Below are 20,459 nucleotides of genomic sequence, written 5' to 3'. Positions count from 1 at the left end.
TTGTATTACTATTTAATTTGAGTATTAAAGTATTCAGGCAATTTGTGATTTGAAAAGGAGAAAAAATATTATTATATTATTATATTATATTTATATTGCTGTTTGAAGATCTGCTTTAAATCAGCCACAGCAGCCAGGGGTCTTTGAAGTAACATACAAGGCCGACACTGCCGATAGAGATGATTTGTCAAGTTTCAGGGGAGCTGACCTTCAGCATTGAACGGCATCGATTAGACAGAAGCAAGTGTGCACGCGCGCACACGCACGAGCGCCCAGCACGCCGAGCTTCCGATATGCATTCATGAGCGCTCGACTACAGCGCATGCACTCATGAATACATACCAAATCTCCCACACAAGGGTGCACACGCATGTATACATCACATGGGGCAGTGAGATATAAAAACAGAGCAGTGCTGCTCTGCATGAGGCCAAGATGAGCAGAGCAATCAATCAAAGTGTGCGTGAGGGTCCCTCAAAAAAAAAAAATATATTTTTAAAAAAGTATATCCTTTGATTACTGCTGTTCAGCCAGTGCAAAATGAGATTAAGAACACAAGGGTCCAATGCTGCCACCTACACACACCATGGAGTAGTGCGCCTGGACACCCGCTGTAACGCATTTGCGCCGCCAGGTGACGCACTCCTGTCACTGACTCTCTCCCTCCCTCTCCCTCTCTCGGTCTCTCTCTCTCCTCTTTGGGATGCCGGAGTCTGACTGCAGCTCTCCTGTCATTCATGTTGAGCGCTGCTCTCGTGTGCGCACGGAACTGCAGAGCTGAGCTTTTGGAACCGTTGCTGCAGCTGCTGCTGCTGTTGCTGTGTGACCAGTCCCGGCGGGAATGGAAACATCTTCTGCTGCAACATCCTAAATCTATATTTACATTTTTTTTTAAAAAGAAAGAAAAAGAAATGCCATGCAGCACGAATGCAGAGGACGGTTTGATCAGTAAGTACAGCCAAACTTTTCGTGGTTGATTGTCATCTCTCAACTCGTCTCGGAACCTTTTCTCCCTCTCTCTCTCTTTTTTGTCTTCTCCTACATCCGAAATGTTGGTGACATTTCTTCTCCCTCTCCGACCCTTCCTCTCCTTGTCGCCCTTCGTACCCCTCTTGCCGATGCCTCTCTCCCAACTTACACTCTAACCAGAGCACACATGGACCACTCAGTGCTGCGGGGGGTGATCGGGGTTTGTGTTTCTGTCATTTTTGCGCTTTGGAGGGGAAGCAGCCAAACGCACGCTGAGGTTGCACATGGACTATCTGAAGGTCTTTTCTTTTTCCTGCTTTTGGAGGAATTGCTCAATTTGTTGAAGGTGAAAGATTGCATTACTTCACTGGCGAGGAGCTGCTGCGGATTTTTTTTTTCTTTCTTGGATGCAAAGTGGCAGCATGAATGAGGCAGTTATAGTGCAAAGATGCGCGGCGGTGTTTTATGTCCAGCATGTCACAGCTTTTAATGTTGCTGTGGTGCGTAGTGAGGACGGCAGGAGTCTGACAGGAACGCTGTCGCAATGTAATAGTGGTGCCGTTTAGAAGAGCGATCAGTCACCGAAACATCTGCTGAGCACAACCGGCTCACCAGAAAATTATATCGGACTTTTTAAAGATATTTTTTTTATTTTGTGGCCTGTTGTGATCTATCATGACGATTGTTTGCTGAAAACTTGTGATGTCGCTCAAGACACGAAATCAACTTGGAAACACGCGGAGAGTGCGCGTGCACGCTTGCATGCATGCAAGGTCTCATATGTTTGGTTGTTGTGTATGCGCCTAGACGCAAAATGTAAATGTTTGACCTATGAATCCGAGAGCTCGTGGGTGTTGTTTGCTTCCACGGCTGTGTGTGTGTTTGTGAGATATGAGTGGATTTGCAGATTTTGTGTTCCTGTGTGTTTGTCCCATACCCTCCCACATATAAAAATATATATCCAGGCGGGCACACACGCACGCCCATAGCGTCATCATTTTTGGAGGCACGTCAAACGTGCTCTGACAGTTTTGTGTCACCTTATGAATTTTTGACTTGAAATGCGTAGGTGAGGCAGACAGGCTGATTTTGAGAGACTTACGGGCATCAAGCCACCAGTTTGCCTGCCAAGCACACAGAAAACGGAGGGGGGGGGGGGGGGGGGGATATATCTCTTTAGTGTGTGTGTGTGCGTGTGTGTGTGTGTGTGTGTGAGAGAGAAAGAGATGTGAGCCTTCTCTGCATATTCCATCCTCATCTCCCTCCCTCTCTCTCTACTTTTCTCTCTCAAGGGTAAACTTGTGAGCATGAGTGTGTGTTTGTGTGTGATGATGTGGGTGCTATGTGGAGAGATGCAAAGAGATGAAGGGAAATAGAAAGAGAGAGAGACCCCCTTTCTTAAGTGTGTGTCTGTGTGTCATGTTGCGCCTGTGCTGGGACCCGTCGATAAAGCAGGAAACCCTGAGCATCACTTCCACTCCGGGGCCGAGGCGTGACATCCAATGTGACTAAGTGACTGGGGAAAATATTAGTTCCTGGTTGCACCCAGAGAAACGCAGTGGGGTTTTTGTTGTTCTTGTGCTTTTTTTTTTTCAAAGTTTTTTAGGCCAAAATGAGTCACAATCAGACTCCGGCGACAGCGGTGCTGGATGTGCTTTGAGGTGCTTGCAACCTAATTACCTAGTTTATTCTTGGAGTCTTTTATTATTAAATTGTTCATAGAGGGTATGATATTCTCTCCCCCTGCTCATTATGCATCCTGTTCTACCTACAATAGACGTTCTGTGGGTAAGCAGTGTTGTAGTCGCATCGAATTGGACTTCTAGGATTTCTCATGTGGCTTTTTAAAAACAACTCCATACTCTGTTGGATTAAAAAAAAAACTTGTCAAAAGTTAGGGCGACATTTAATTAACACTTTCTTTGTGGGTGTTGTGTCACACGTGCCTGTAAGCAGGTACTTTTCTGGCATTTTAACCTCTTTTATTTAACCCTAAAACTGTAATATACTAAAGCTTTGGACTCATTTTTGAAATTGCAGTATCCCTTTGAGGTTAATTAACTGAAATTAATCAAAGTAATTAAGTAATTACCGCATAGTACTTTTTAATAAGGGGTATTTCGATGAGCAGCCTCATTTTGGGTTGGTGGATGCGACTTAATTATGTAAGCCTCTGCTTTTTTTGGCGCTTCCTTGACATTGAATCACTATAAGCATCTTAGACGCCTGCCTGTAGTTCGGAGATGGTTTTGTTTGGGTGAAAGCAGCAGCCACCGCAGGGAATCTGTGTGTGTAGGAGGGTCAGGTAGTGGTGGTGTGGCAGAAGGGCTGCTGGAGCCCTGTCTTTACTCTCAACCCTCAGATCCTGGCTGAGATGAGAGCCGCAGACAATCGACAGTGCACCCTGCGGTCCGTACCTCGAGTGCTTTTAACAAATAAGGCCAGGAGGAGAGGGGGGCGAGCAGAGCTGCAATAAAGCAGACTGATAAAGCAGTCTGAACTCAGTCGGTGTGAGAAACACTCACAGGAAGGGTGGGCTATGGTAACGTGTCCGTATGATGCAATGAAAATGACATTTAGCCGACGGTTTGTTTTTTATTTTATTCCTGTCGCCTTTAGAGATCTCCATTTAAATACTGTATGTGCAGCTCCGGTGGGAGCCGAATTGCCGACCCAGCGGTGTTAGAGCTGCGCGCTCTCTCCTGTTGAGCTGCTGATGACTAGACTGCCAAGAAAAGTGATATTGTGTGTCAGAATACCAGTCTGAATGCAACAAACAACACATTTTTTTCCTTCCACTGCTTGAAAGGCAGTTTGTCTCCCTAGTTTAGCTTATGCATGTGGCTCGGATAACTCAGTGACAGACTAGAGCGCCAAATACGGTTTATCAGAGCAACATTCCCACCAGGTCACATACTTGATTACAACCAAAAGCAGTCAGCCGACGATGGGATTTTCCCTCCGCTTGCTGCCTATACTTAGCTGTCAGTCGTTCCAATAAGGAGATCTGTTTTTAAAATCAAATCAAATCAAAAGTGATTTGATTTGATTTAAAATAATAACTTTACTGTTTTGTTATATGTGAGCCCAGATAACCAAGTGTAGGACACCTTCAGAGTGGTGGAGTTCAGTGGTTCCACTGAAAACCTCTCGATCAGATCAGAGCAGCGTGGCTGTGCGAAGAACGGGTCGTGGTTGCCCATCTGTCAGTCACTGTTTCAAAGAAAGAGGATTGAATGATCTAAGAATGAGAGGAACATTAAAAAAGGAGCTTTCATCGTTTATGTTTAGCCACAGCTTTATGATTAGTGCTCATTAATATGAAGCATTTAGTAAGAATTTAAGAATGTATTTTTCCTTTTTTTAACGATCAGCCACTGACAAAGTGTTTACAGCACCCAATTTTAGGCTGAACAACAACAACAAAAAAATCAGACCTGGGAAGGATGCAAGAAGAAACGATTGGAGCAAAAGAGAGAGAGATGGAGAGAAGCGATGGGGCTTTTAAGTTCCCCGCATCTTTTTGATGCAGCCTCTGCGCTGAAAGGCCATGGCAGATCAAACGGGGCAGGCAGATTGAAGTAGTTCCTCTTGTAAGGGGGAAGAGACGCTCCGACGCCGTGCAGATGCGACAGGTAACCGCGAGACGGAGGTGGGAGCCATTTTCGCACGCTGCGTAATTGGAAGCGCTCGCTTCCCCAGTTGAAAATAAGACTTGCAAAGGAGCTTTTTGATTATCGTTAGCATCGGCGTTTGGAATTTTCAAGCGAGACGAGCGGCAAGTGGGTGGGCGGGTGGACCGGGGGGGGGGGGGTATTTCCTATCCGGGTGAGCGCGAGGATAATTCTGCCGCTGTTTTGTCAGCAATTAAAAGAATTTCAGCATCCCAATTTCTTGTGCTGCTGCTGCTCCAGACCACGCAGCTTGTATTTGTTGTCCCAAATGGCCAATTTCTGCCTTATGTTCCGTGCTGTCTGAACAGTTGAGGCAGCAAAATAATCTCTCTCTCTCTCTCTCTCTGTGTGTGTGTGTGTGTGTCTTTGTGAGCGTGTGCACGACCCCTATCTCCATGTGCAGCCAAACAAAATCCCTGAACTTCCTGTTCTTATGCAGCATCAATCCAATCAGCATATCCCCATGTTTCCCATACTCGGAAAAGTGTGTCTGGGAAATACACACACATGCACACTTGAATATCCTCCCTTAACCCTCCTTTCTCTCCTTGTATATATTTAGTGCTGGGCCAAGGTCAAAGTTGGAGTGCTTCATTCTTGCTTTTTCCGTACATGGCTTTCAGATGCAGATCTGTCTTCTGTTATCTGTAATCCTGGTTAGACTTTCCCTGGGCTATGGGGACGTGTGGGAGGAAGGTACAGCAGGGAAATGATAAAAAGGAGCAGAGGAAAAAAAGGATGACAGAAGGAAGGATAAGGCGGCTACAAATCTGTGACTTTTTGGGCATTGCACCTTGAATATTTAATTTTAACAGACATCAGTATGAGGACTTGATGCGCTATAAAAGGTTCCACTGTGATTAAAAAAAGAAGAGAGAGACTAGATGGAAGGGGTTTCCGAGTGATAGGTTTGTCTTATTCATCTGAAATCAACCCCCCCCCCCCCCCCGCCAGCAATAGGTGAGCTTTAGTGATAAAGTACTCCTTTTCTTTGCCAGAGTGGGAGGAAACTGTACTATATGAAAGTCGAAACTCACAATCCACACAGCGTGACATAAAATAAATATCCAAAAAACAGATACAACACCTTTCTCTACATGGAGCTCTTGCTCGGTGTTTATGAAGCAGTTAAAATTTTGCTCTTGAGCTTTATCGCGTCCTTTGGAGAGAGAAGAGAACGTAGGTGACATCAGAGAGAATCAGTAACAGCGGGCAGGGACCGATTTCGTTTTTTAAGTTGCTATAGTGGCACCATGAAAGTGTTTGTTGAAAAAGGAGAGAAAAAAAAGCTCACAAGGATGGGCTTTAGGGGGGCTCGCTGATGTGTGCAGAGGTGAGCGGATAGGTGAAAACGGTAATTTACAGTGTGCTCGGCTAGTGCTCGGTGAAGGGGTGTGGGGAGGGGGGAGTAAGCGGGTATAAGAGGCCGGAGAAATTAGAATGTTGTTGAGGTGAGGAGGTCGGATGCAAAGGTAACGGCGGGTGTTACACTTCTCTCTGTCTTGCTTTCAGACAATTTTCAGGTAAAGCACTTCACAGTTGCAGAGAGGAAATTGAAAACAATAAAGTGGGTTTCAAGCAGAGCACCGGGAAATGAGGAAGTAGCCACAAGGCCCCGAAGAATCTTTCAAATTAGGCAAGTTGTTTTTGTTCCTTCATATATCATGCTGTCTGAAGATGAACAAGTATGTCTGGCAGCTTTTCAACTCGGTATGTAATCTAATGGAGCGAACTCTCAAAACACACTGAATCATAGCTGGTGGCACACTCTCTTCTGCCCCCCTTAAAAAAAAAAAATATATATATACACACACACACACACACACACACACACACACACACACACGTGTGTGTGTGTGTGCGTATATATATGTATATATATATATATATATATAAAAAAAAAAAAACACCCAGCACGCCCCTGCGGGCGGTTTATCCTTCAAGCTCGGGTCCTCTACCAGAGGCCTGGGAGCTTGAGGGTCCTGCGCAGTATCTTAGCTGTTCCCAGGACTGCGCTCTTCTGGACAGAGATCTCCGATGTTATTCCCGGGATCTGCTGGAGCCACTCGCCTAGCTTGGGAGTCACCGCACCTAGTGCTCCGATTACCACGGGGACCACCGTTACCTTCACCCTCCACATCCTCTCGAGCTCTTCTCTGAGCCCTTGGTATTTCTCCAGCTTCTCGTGTTCCTTCTTCCTGATATTGCTGTCATTCGGAACCGCTACATCGATCACTACGGCCGTCTTCTTCTGTTTGTCTACCACCACTATGTCCGGTTGGTTAGCCACCACCATTTTGTCCGTCTGTATCTGGAAGTCCCACAGGATCTTAGCTCGGTCATTCTCCACCACCCTTGGGGGCATCTCCCATTTTGACCTCGGGACTTCTAGGTTATACTCGGCACAGATGTTCCTGTACACTATGCCGGCCACTTGGTTATGGCGTTCCATGTATGCCTTGCCTGCTAGCATCTTGCACCCTGCTGTTATGTGCTGGATTGTCTCTGGGGCATCTTTACACAGCCTGCACCTGGGGTCTTGCCTGGTGTGATAGACCCCAGCCTCTATGGATCTTGTACTCAGAGCTTGTTCTTGTGCTGCCATGATTAGTGCCTCTGTGCTGTCTTTCAGTCCAGCTTTGTCCAGCCACTGGTAGGATTTCTGGATATCAGCCACCTCCTCTATCTGCCGGTGGTACATACCGTGCAGGGGCCTGTCCTTCCATGATGGTTCCTCGTCTCCCTCCTCTTTCTTGGGTTTCTGCTGCCTGAGGTATTCACTGAGCACTCGGTCAGTTGGGGCCATCTTCCCAATGTATTCTTGGATGTTCCTTGTCTCATCCTGGACTGTGGTGCTGACACTCACCAGTCCCCGGCCCCCTTCCTTCCGCTTAGCGTACAGCCTCAGGGTGCTGGACTTGGGGTGAAACCCTCCATGCATGGTCAGGAGCTTTCTTGTCTTTATGTCAGTGGCTTCTATCTCCTCCTTTGGCCAGCCTATTACCCCAGCAGGGTACCTGATCACGGGCAGGGCGTATGTGTTGATGGCCCGGATCTTGTTCTTACCATTCAGCTGACTCCTCAGGACTTGCCTGACCCTCTGCAGGTACTTGGTGGTTGCAGCCTTTCTAGCGGCCTCTTCATGGTTCCCATTTGCCTGCGGGATCCCCAGGTACTTGTAACTGTCCTCTATGTCTGCAATGTTGCCTTCTGGTAGTTCAATCCCCTCAGTTCTGACTACCTTCCCTCTCTTTGTTACCATCCGACTACACTTCTCCAGTCCGAACGACATTCCATGTATATATATATATATATATATATATATATATATATATATATATATATATATATATATATATATATATATATATATATATATATATATCAGGGAAAGAAGAAGAGTAATTGCAGAGGGGGGAACAACAGAGCATCAGCAGAGTAGAGTCTTGGAGAAAAAAAAACGCAGATGAGTTTTAAAGAAAGTGAGAAAAAAATTGAATAAGAAACCGGAGGGCAGTGAGGCAAAGACAGAGTGACTGCATTCCTGACAGCGTGTCTCAAATTCTGAGACTCTAAGAAGAAGGAGGAGGAGGGGATGGATAGAAAGTCACTGAGGTTGAAATCATGCAGCCCTAATTCAGGTTTTCCTTGAAGTGATTAGGAATTCAAAGGCATCAGGAGAGAAGGGAAACGTCACAAAGAAAGAGCTGAGAGAAGACACAGCAACGAGGGGCCAATTCCAGTGTGGCCCCTTTGCACTTTAACTGTGAAGGGTCTGCCACATTTAAGTGCTGTTCCAAGCTAAACAGCCTCTAGTGGCAGTGGGTTAGAAGGCCTTCAGGCTTATGGACCGCAATCTATCAAGTGCAACACCTTATTTTGTGTCTGATATGAAATTTCATTTGATTTCAAGATTCAAGGTTTAATCAATTTTTGTTCATGATCAGGAATTTTATTGCCCAAATAAAACTGAATGGTACAGTCCGTCTTTTTTTGAGTTTATATATTAGAAGAAAGTTGTTGAGGGTTTTTCTGTAATATTGTAGGGTCTTCAAATATCATATATGTTGTCAGTTGGCGTTATATAACGTCAACTAAATTGAATTGAAGTAAAAAAGTATATTGAACTCATAAATATACACAGGCTAGTGTGTAGTTTCACCTCCAAAACAAATGAATACATCCACTCAAGGCTTTAACACACAAACATTTCCCCAAGCATGTTATTTATTATCCATATTGTTGCAATTACTTAATGTCAGCAGATTAGACATGAAGCCCTCTAAGCAACGAAGCTGGTTAGAAGCTAACATTATGCTAGCTAATGTTAGCTTTGAGTTAAAAAGTAATACTTTCCCTGTGACGAACAGTTTGATAAAATTCTCACATTTTGTGAGAGTTTATTCGCTAAGTGTCTGAGTTCAACGACGTTAGAGCCACTCCACATTTCAAAGAAAGTTTCATTAACGCTAGCTAACAGAGGCTAACAGCAGCGCTTACCAACAGAACAGTTCAGGATACAATAACTCACTCAAGTATCACTGTTACTGGACAGAAGTGAGTTTCACTGACTGATCAACTCATATTGGACTCCTTTCACAAAGTTTTACGGCTTCTTCCAGAGTAAATAAACATGTATATGGAAATGATATTAGGCTTCCATCTGTATCTAAGCTTTTAAGATTCAAGTGTGACATCATACGGAGTTACACTCTTCCAGGATTGGGAGCATGCAGCCCAAAGGTTGGAACAGGTCCAGAGTGACATGGGTGACTCATTTGAGAAATCACGTTTTTCCGTCTCTGGCGATTTGGATCACAAGACTTATTGTCGTAAGTCAGTATCCGTCTGCTGATCACTTTCTTGTGATGGCCTCATGCTTCTTTACTCGAGTGCAGCTTCAGAAGATTTTAAGTTAGAACACAACATTTAGAAATTTCTCTACTTAACCAACAAACAGACTACAGGGAGTGCAGAATTATTAGGCAAATGAGTATTTTGTCCACATCATCCTCTTCATGCATGTTGTCTTACTCCAAGCTGTATAGGCTCGAAAGCCTACTACCAATTAAGCATATTAGGTGATGTGCATCTCTGTAATGAGAAGGGGTGTGGTCTAATGACATCAACACCCTATATCAGGTGTGCATAATTATTAGGCAACTTCTTTCCTTTGGCAAAATGGGTCAAAAGAAGGACTTGACAGGCTCAGAAAAGTCAAAAATAGTGAGATATCTTGCAGAGGGATGCAGCAGTCTCCAGATTGCAAAGCTTCTGAAGCGTGATCGTCGAACAATCAAGCGTTTCATTCAAAATAGTCAACAGGGTCGCAAGAAGCGTGTGGAAAAACCAAGGCGCAAAATAACTGCCCATGAACTGAGAAAAGTCAAGCGTGCAGCTGCCAAGATTAGAGATGGACCGATCCGATATTACGTATCGGTATCGGTCCGATACTGACCTAAATTACTGGATCGGATATCGGAGAAAAATAAAAAATGTAATCCGATCCATTAAATATCACGAAAGCACCTCACAAAACTTGCAATACGCCGTAACTCACCTCAGAACGTTAGCACGTTGGAGCAGTATGCATCACGTGATAGAGCGGCTGTGGCATGCGGGACCTGTCGGTGCTCTGGATAACATTTGGAGCTTCGCTAGCAACCCGGCATTTCATCTCCGACAAAGTTATCCCCGAGAGAAGTAAAGCAAGTGTGTAAGTCCATCTCTGAATGTTTGTAAAGCATTCCTGCGTTAAGCTTAACAAACGATATATGGAGCGACTGCCTCTTCTTGCTGCTACTTCAATCATGAAACTGCTTAACGATCAGCTGATCAGCTTTTCTGTCGTGAGTCCGTGTCTCTAGTTTGCTTTTGGCCCACTTTGCACCAGAAAGAGGAAACCAGCGGCTGAACAACAGAAGCACGTTTAAGCTTGATCAGCTGTTGTTAGAATGTATTTAATATTACTTTCTACTCGAGGATCTTTTTCTACGTAGCTGACGCTGGTAACTGTGCAGGGGCGGATCTAGCAAAGTTTAGCCAGGGGGGCCGGTAGGGCATGAACAGGGAAAAGGGGGCACAAAGACATACTTTTCTTTCTTATTCTCATTTAAAATGTCAAGCTTTTAATAAATAATTATCTGACACCCAAAGTTTTAATTTGATGCAAAATGAATAGAAGTCAATTACTGTATATAGTAACTATTAAGTCTAATATATATACCCTAGTAAGCTATAGTACTTTTTCCTTTGGGAAGGTACCATCTGTGCAGTCTGCAATTCTGTTGAAGAAAGATGTTGAATCTATTTAATATTTCTTGAAAAATAATTGATTTCTGTGCATTTTTTTCACACTGCATCAAATTAAGGTTGATTACGTCGATTAAGCATCATGAGGTGGCGCGTGAGGGGTGGTTCCCTATTTTTTATTTATTTATTTTTGTTGTTGCTGGGAGTTGGAACCCTATTAGTTAGGTTGCTTAATATTTACGCTAAGTACTCTTTAAAATACCAGAATAGGGAGGATGGTGTAGGTCTAAGTTTATTAGATTGATCAGTATTGCTGAACTATGAAACATTTTTTTTGCATACAGGTATAACAGAATAGCTTTAGTGTAGTTGTTGTTTTAAACTTGAGTATGAACTTATACAAAATGCAGCAAGATATTTAAAAAACAGTTTTGTTGATTAAAAAACACTATATCGGATTCATATCGGTATCGGCAGATATCCAAATTTATGATATCGGTATCGGTATCGGACATAAAAAAGTGGTATCGTGCCATCTCTAGCCAAGATGCCACTTGCCACCAGTTTGGCCATATTTCAGAGCTGCAACATCACTGGAGTGCCCAAAAGCACAAGGTGTGCAATACTCAGAGACATGGCCAAGGTAAGAAAGGCTGAAAGACGACCACCACTGAACAAGACACACAAGCTGAAACGTCAAGACTGGGCCAAGAAATATCTCAAGACTGGTTTTTCTAAGGTTTTATGGACTGATGAAATGAGAGTGAGTCTTGATGGGCCAGATGGATGGGCCCGTGGCTGGATTGGTAAAGGGCAGAGAGCTCCAGTCCGACTCAGACGCCAGCAATGTGGAGGTGGAGTACTGGTTTGGGCTGGTATCATCAAAGATGAGCTTGTGGGGCCTTTTCGGGTTGAGGATGGAGTCAAGCTCAACTCCCAGTCCTACTGCCAGTTTCTGGAAGACACCTTCTTCAAGCAGTGGTACAGGAAGAAGTCTGCATCCTTCAAGAAAAACATGATTTTCATGCAGGACAATGCTCCATCACACGCGTCCAAGTACTCCACAGCGTGGCTGGCAAGAAAGGGTATAAAAGAAGAAAAACTAATGACATGGTCTCCTTGTTCACCTGATCTGAACCCCATTGAGAACCTGTGGTCCATCATCAAATGTGAGATTTACAAGGAGGGAAAACAGTACACCTCTCTGAACAGTGTCTGGGAGGCTGTGGTTGCTGCTGCACGCAACGTTGATGGTGAACAGATCAAAACACTGACAGAATCCATGGATGGCAGGCTTTTGAGTGTCCTTGCAAAGAAAGGTGGCTATATTGGTCGTTGATTTGTTTTTGTTTTGTTTTTGAATGTCAGAAATGTATATTTGTGAATGTGGAGATGTTATATTGGTTTCACTGGTAAAAATAAATAATTGAAATGGGTATATATTTGTTTTTTGTTAAGTTGACTAATAATTATGCACAGTAATAGTCACCTGCACACACAGATATCCCCCTAAAATAGCTAAAACTAAAAACAAACTAAAATCTACTTCCAAAAACATTCAGCTTTGATATTAATGAGTTTTTTGGGTTCATTGAGAACATGGTTGTTGTTCAATAATAAAATTATTCCTCAAAAATACAACTTGCCTAATAATTCTGCACTCCCTGTATAATGGGTGCGGAATATGTTCAGCAGCAACTCTCAAAAGCCTCGTTCGGACAAGATCGCTTCCTACAAGAATGCGAGCTAATCAGGGAGTGATGGTACGTTTGTCCGAGCCTACAGCTGGATGTAGTGCTACATGGGATTTGATGAGGAAGTGAAGCTGTGAATGTACAGAGGTGTTTAGAAGTCAGTAATATTTCATCTGAGTTGGTCTTTTTGTGGCATTTGATTTGGACGAGCCTCAAACAACCTGTCAAGCATGAAGAAATAATGACGTTCACATAAAAAAGTGGGGTAGTGGCATGAGTCTTAATTAGTTTTTCCCACACAACTACACTGTATTTGAAGATGGAAGAGCAAACAAAAATAATTCCATATATAGACCTAATTTGTGACTAAATCTGATGGAGGGATAATCGCCCGGCCTCTCCAGTAACTTCCTCATTCCATGAGCAGACTTCAACTCCACCATATTGGAGTTGGATTTGGTTGCATCAGTTGTCCCTTTTCTGCTCTGTAGCCTGTCTTTGTGAGCTCACTCTACTGGCAGCAGGCACTCTACCTGCTGCAGGTTGTAGCTGGAGTGCCTTTACAGCTCTCAGTGAATAACCAAGCAGAAGAGGGACAAACATCGCCAGCTGCTGTTTAAGATGGAGGGATTGGGGTCTGTCAGATTGTAGATCGAGGAACTCCTATAGGGAAACACTTGACGGTAAGGACTGTAGCGAGCTTTCAAAATAAGAGGGAGGATATTGCCCAGCGGTAACTCATTTGTGTTGCTGTGTCAGACAGTTGAAAAAATACAACAAAATACGCTTGGAAGACTGTCAACATACCTGGGCAGCCTGTCCAAGTATAGTCTATGTGTGAAAAACACGGTTATTGTGACTACTCGCTGATGCAGCTACAGTTTGAGGAATATTTTCAGACAGCCACTTTTTCCTGGCAATTTATGGCATTGATTTTGCCAGATGATTTGAAGTGTTAAGTTGTATTTGTATCCTAAACGGTTCCAAAAACAGTGTACGGTAACATCATTTTTATCACAAGTCACGAAGAAAGAAAAGAATAAATAAAGACTGAAAAAGAGTGTTTGAGTGTTTATTACGCAGCCAACAAAACCAATTTAGCAGCTGGAGGAGAACATAAGGTAAACAGACATAGTCATTGAGAGGGATCCTGGCAGCTCCCCCTTGGCTTTGCTGTGAGGAAATGACAGGAATGACAGCAGAAATGCTGAGTCAGCGAGTGCAATGACACTCCCCGAATCATCACACACATGGCTGTTTGTGCACGCTCAGACACACACATCTCATTTTGTTGAGTGCTCGGTCAAACAGAAACCTGAATGCGTGAGGGAGGGGTGGCTGTAATGTCGTGTGAGTGTGTGTGTGATGAGAAACAGGATCAGAGAACCATTTGCAATGCGCGCCGTCATCTGTCTCTCATCTTGAGAAAAGTGTAACTTCCAGGTTCAGCATTTTTCCTCAAGGCCATCCCAGCAAACGTCCTTGTTTCTTTTATGTATCATCTATAGGCTCATATATATCTTGTTGTTTGACTGCTTTTGAATTTGAAATGTTTAATTGACTCTGAGCCCAAGTGGTGCAATGAAATTCAATTGATCTCAGGTTTACTACTGGGCCCGTCAACTCGAGTGGGCATTTATCTGGGCTGAACTCAGAGAGGAAGGAGAAGTACATTAAACACGCCAAAATGTAACCACCTTGGCTTTTGTTGTGATAGATTAACTTCTTCCTTGGTTTGAGAAGTGAACTTTCCCCTCTCGGTTTAAGCCTCTTTGGGTTCTGCCAATCCAACTCGGCTTTCTTTCTTCCATTTGCCTTAAAAGCAATCCTGGCAGCTAGAAATCACCCGGAATTCTGTCGCAAAGACGGATATGGTTTATAAGACACAGAAACAGTGCAGTATTGATAGTAAATGCCTCCTCTCAACCACAAACAAAAAAATAGGAGGTGATACTGCGTGGGTCAAAAAACATCTTGAAATCCATTTAAGGCACCTTGAATTTTCTTGTTTGAAACTGGCGTCTCCGCGGCCATTGAGTATGCTGCTTTTATAGGGTGGTGATGCATGGGAAACCATTTTAAGGTGGTGCAGACGGGCAATTTAGCTTTTAACAGATGCAGGGGGGTGCAAATGGACGGAAATTGGAGAGAAAGTGTTGAGTTCGGTGGAAGCAGCAGTGACACAACCACAGGAGAAGCTTTTGTCTAGCGAGATGAATTTACTCAATAACCTCTGCCTAATGGGGTTGTCTGTTATTTTCTGTTTTTGTGCCTATCTCTATTCCTCTCTCCTTTCTCCACAGCTGAAGTATTGTGCGCTCTTATTTCGTGTGTTATTCTCACCCCCTCTGTCTCTTTATCCTCTGTCTGCGTGGCGCTGTCTTTCTTTTCATTCAGGAGGCTCACATTGCCTTCTAAAAGCCCAGAGAATTCTTAAGTATTAGCTATTATTTCAAGCCTTTTCATGTTTCTCATCACACAGCCGCAGGTGCTTTTGTCCACTTTTCCGTTTATGCAGATCAGAGTTGCTCTTACCGCCAGCTACAATCGAATTATACTGTGTGAAGATATATTGGTATCAAAAAGCCCAAACTCATTGTTCATCACATCAGAGAGCCAAGTGTTTTGAAATCAAGGCGCTATATTGTGTTATAGGCTCATTTTGGGGTTGCTGGTAGATAGGAATCTAAAGTCACATCAGACTCGTACACGTCTTGTTTGGATTTCACTTTTAAAACATTTTTTTTTTTGCAAATCCTACAGCCTTGTCTCTACATGCTTGTCAAACTTTCTGAGACTTGCTTTCATGTAGTCTTGGCCTTTGGTCTTGTGTGAGTAGCCTTGACTTTTGTAGCCACACCAGCATCACAGCTCTGGAGATGGTTATGTCAGCCTGCCTGTCTATTACTTATCCACACTGGGCAAAAAAACAGAAATGAATGGACCAAATGGCATTCATTCTTGCTGCATAAATTTTCATAAAAACTTGAGTGATCTCTAAGTTTTCCTCTAGCAACACTGTGAGGTTGTCACTTGCGGTTTTGCTATAAAATTTGGAGCAGACATTCAGATTCCCCTTAAAGATGACTAGTTGGTCCAAAACTGATTACATACAAGCGTCTGACACTCTAAAGCAGTTGACATTGATTTGATGCCTTCTAAACATTAACATGTATGCAGTCTCGCTATTCTTTAAGTTCTCGAGTAACATCTGCACTGTTCTGCAGTGTTATTTGCAGAACAGTGCAGATGTTCTGCAATTAAGACATACTAACAAATCACAACAATAGTTGCCTTGAGGCACTTTATATTGTGAGGTAAAGACTCTACAATAATACTGAGATGACACTCTATGGGCAAGCAATTGGCAACAGTGGGGAGGAAAAACTCCCTTTTAATAGGAAGAAACCTCCAGCAGAGTCAGGCTCAGGGAAGGACAGCCATTGGCTGCGAATGGTTGATTAATGATTAAATGCCGAGTGGTGTTAAACACATAGAGAGTGAAAAGACTTCTGCAGTGTTATGTACAAGTGCAGGTAATGTCTCATTTTTTCATTGTACTTTTTTATTGTTTCACAAGAAAGCGTCCTCGTTTTAGGCAGTTGGATTCATGTGCAAACACATGGCAAGATTTCATACCTCTGGTTATTTATGCAATGTTGAGTGAGTTCTGACTCATGGCTTCGTGACTTGGTGTATCGCCCATTTGGACTTTGGACACCCAGTCTATTTTCTGACAAAATCTCTTGATGATCTTTGTGCCCTAATCCTATAGGATGTGTAGCATAAAACATGGATCTCAAAAATCCTAAATCTTAACAAATAAACAGTTTTAATAGACCTCTAAATGTCTTTTTCACTTCCATATAACTAAAAGCAGTGGACAGTGATATGTTGTTATCAGCTGTTCCACCAAATTTAATGGTTGGATTGCTTAAAAGGTAAAACAAAAGGTACAGAAATTGGCAAATGAACCCATCCTGATCTTGGTTGCTGTTGCTCAAAAAGCATAAAAGACATCATGTAGCTAACTTTAATGCAGCATTGTTCACTTAAATATATCACACATCCTACTGGCAAATCTGGGATGTGCTGTTCAGCCTGTTTTGTTCTGGGATTCTTGGGGTCTCACTGCTCTTCTTTCTGCCTCAAACTTTCCATTTATGCTCATAATACTGCAAGAAGGTGTCCTCATCTTCCTGACTTATGCTTCCCACATATGCATACGGAGAGGCAGGTAGGTCCCCAAAGAGAGCCATTCTGCCAAATATATATTACTGCTAATGGAAATAGCAGTCTTTTTTAATATAGTGGTCTTGAATTAAATACTGCCAGCATAAGTCATCTCAGGGCACTTCATATGGTACGGCTGAGACCACAGAGTGTTATAGAGAGAGAAACCCACCAGTTTCCTTTGAGCAAGCACTTGGGGTGGGGTTTAGTGATTTGTAATCTTAACCTCCTTTTTTGTTCTTTGCTTTGGCCGCCCATTACATTCCAGATGAACTGTCACACTTTTTAAATTGAATTCGTTAAATTTGAGATACCCCGAAGACACTGCTCAAAGCGTGTTTGTGCCACCCTTCTTATGACGGCAGTTCTTCTTCCCTTCAGCCTCCTCATCTGTTTTTTTAATATAGATGCCGTGTAAGATGTTTTATTCCTCCCTCCTCTCTCTGACTAGTACTGTTGGTTTTAGAGATCTCAGCAGACTGAATAGAGGAGGCTTTGCTGCAGGCGGCTCCTTCTCCCTAATGAGAGAAATGGAGCCGTTCGCTGCAAACGTGCACATCTGTGTTCGACGCGCACGTGTGTGTTCGTACCAGCGCCTGCCTGTGTGTAGGCAGTCGGAGCAGCTGAGTGTTTATGTATGTGGTTTTGTGAAATTGCTCGTGTGAAATATTATGTGTGTGTTTGAGTCAGCGTGTTTCTGTGTGTAGCTGTGGGGTTTGTTTTTGAGTGTTTTGTGTGCGTGTGTGTTTCATGCCTCACGTCTCCACACACTGTTTCAAATTCTTTCCTCTTGTGAAACTGAGGAAACTGAACAGTTTATGTGGCTGTTGAACACAACATTTCATTTTCCCACTGTGTGCTGATGTAGTTGACTGGCTTCCCTGTGTGCTCCTGGAGGAATTCAGCTCCATGTTTCTTCCTCTCACTTTGTGTATAACGGCAACTGTGTGTGTCTTGTGTGTACAGTTTATGATTAGCAGAGTTCTTGGATTTCTGTCTTTTTCTTTTAAACCAATCATAAATATTTAGGTAATGAGCCTCAAAATGTCATTCAGTGATTGTTGTAATTAACTCAAGAATCATTTATACTAATTGTTAAAAACTATGAAAAATGCCCTTTACTGCCTTAGGTGAGTCTTTGCTTTTTGATTCACTGATGCCAAGTAGTCTGTTTTTATCTGATGCATTCCCATAAAAGAAAATCCTTAAAATTTACCTTCACATTATGTTATTGGAGATAGCTACCAAGCTAACAATGAGAAGGCAAATCAAGGAAAACGCTGAATCCTCAACTGCTACAATGAGACTCCCAAAAGGTTGATTCTGTTCATCTGGACGTAGCGTTTTGTGGGAGAAACGTTTCGTCACTCATCCAAGTGACTTCTTCAGTCTCAGCTGACTGCAGGTTTCCCCAACCTTATAAACAGTACATTTGCACTGTGACTGAAACCAGCCCACTGAATAAACAATCGACTGTGAGGTCATTTCCTTGATCATTAACATACAAATCGATTGAGCATGCATCAAGACTGCTATAATGAGACGATCCGGTCATTGTCCTCTAGAGAGGAATTCTGCTGGAGTGGTCCACTTGTATTGGTATTTACCAAGTTGATTTCTGTGATCACCTTTATCCTATGATAAAATATTTCTGTCATGATGGGAGCGGTGCCTTGGGTTTGAGGAATGGTGTTCCGTTAATCCAGTAGAGCTCCAGCGTCTTGGAAAATCAATTCCACTGAACACTGGAGCTGTTCTGGTGGGACATCATACTGACTCCTCACCTTATTAAGACACTTAAGGGCTCGTTACATCTGCATTTGTTGCCTTTGAGAACAGTAGCACACTCCAAAATTGTTGTTGTGGCCAGGCTGAAGATACAACTGTTTTTTTCTACCATTCGATCCTTTCGTCTTCAACCCCCCGAATCCCAGCTGGTCACGACAAATGGCTGCCCCTCCCTGAGCCTGTTTCTGCCAGAGGTTTCTTTGTCCTGTTTAAATGGTTTTTCCTTCCTACAGTCGCCAATTGCATGCTGCTGAGAAAATATTTGTTTTTGATTGAAATTCCGGACTTTTACAATCTCCTGCAACAGTGCAAACACTTAGCTGCCCCTGACTGGAAGAACCCCCTCTTGTTGCCGGTCTGCTCTGGGATGTTAAAGTGAAACCAGCATATTTGCAGCTTATCTGAAGACTTTCAAAACGTATTTCTGAAAACATTTGAAGTGAGAAATAAGTCAAGAACCTTTAAATTGGTTTTTATTTTGGATCAGTGTTCTTATAATTTTTTTTAGAAGTTTCCAGTTGCCTCATGTCAAGGCTGATGCCCCTGATTCACATAGGGAAAGCCTAGACTTAAACTGTATGCAAATAAGAAGGAGGCAACACGATGCTTGGGCTCTTGAAACCCAACACACCGAAGAGAAAACAAAGGTGAACTGCAATTTGAGGCTTAAGTAAATGTGATGGAAATACTAATTACAATAAAACAGAAGCACATAAGAACTAAACTGGTTAAAAAATAATTTTAAGTCACTGCAGTTTTTTGTTGAACAGCTTTAAACGTAGAACCAAAAGTATCTGGAAAACCTAAAAAGAAAAGAAGCTTTTATGTGAGGTATAGCTGAAATCAATCACACCTGTTCACGTCACTGCATGTCAGCACCCAGTGCTGTATGACTGCAGTATATCACCATGCTCTTCATGTCACTGTCACCGTGTGTGATGAGTGTGTTCCACACGTGCCTCATGTTTTGCCACAGCAGTTGAGAGGATTACTCTTGAGGCTACACAGAGAGAAAATACAACACAAAAAAAAGCATGAAAGAGTGTGAATTGACCATAAAGTGCTGCCGCTCTGAAGGGATTAGAAGGGGTTAAACTGCAGGGTGTGATAAAGACTAGCAGACAAACTGCTGCTGTGCACACGTGTGCGTGTGTTTGTGAGAGAGATGTACAAATACCATGACCTACTGGAACCACATTGTCATTCTTGAAGAAGTGGATTTTTGTGCGTTTATGCTACTGGATATGTGTGTGTTTTTCAAGGAGTGTGTGTATGTAAGCGTGACACCCCAGAGACACCCCAATTACCACACCGAAAAAATATATAGAGAAGAAGCAAGATGTGTTTGTGTTCATGAGGGAGCGCTCGCGAGACAGGGAGAGTGAGGAATTGTTGCAAGTGTGCCGTTTAAGAGTGACTTAGTGGCTGTTAGGAGTGTAGCATGCAGCAGGAAGACTGTGCAAAGCCTCAGTTCATCATGACAAATGCAAACACTAGCACCGTGGCAGTCAAGTTTTGTTTGTTACCTTGGAAAGCTGAAAAAATAAAACACCCTCTTATCGTAAATTACAGGCTTGGATTCGTACATGTCCTATTGATGGATTTTTTTTATCAGCTTAAAATAGGTTGCCTTTTTAAACATCATTATACCACTGGCAAATTAGCTGTGGTGGCTTATTACGTTGTTCCTAAAAACAACAGAAACAGATGGTTTCCTCAGTCTCATGCTGTTGACGCGTTCCTTAATTAAAACCACGTTCCCCACACATCTTGTTGTTTTGTTGTATGGAAAAGGGTATATTTTTCCTTTGAGGGCATTCCTCAGTGCTCATTAACAACCACCAGAGCC

The 20,459-nt window shown here is 43.0% G+C and overlaps 1 protein-coding gene across 1 annotated transcript in view; it reads left to right on the top strand.

The window, feature by feature from the left end:
• Positions 1 to 751: 751 nt before the first annotated feature.
• Positions 752 to 20,459, top strand: part of LOC113012858 (plexin-A1-like) — a 327,308-nt gene continuing 307,600 nt past the window's right edge. Inside the window, exon 1 of the mRNA XM_026153254.1 lies at positions 752 to 948. The gene's annotated coding sequence lies outside the window, so the exon portion shown is untranslated. The remainder of the gene's footprint in view (positions 949 to 20,459) is intronic.

Source organism: Astatotilapia calliptera, chromosome 20 (assembly GCF_900246225.1).
Source record: "Astatotilapia calliptera chromosome 20, fAstCal1.2, whole genome shotgun sequence".
In the NCBI taxonomy this organism is placed as follows: Eukaryota; Metazoa; Chordata; class Actinopteri; order Cichliformes; family Cichlidae; genus Astatotilapia; species Astatotilapia calliptera.
This window is presented reverse-complemented; position numbering and strand designations above follow the sequence as displayed.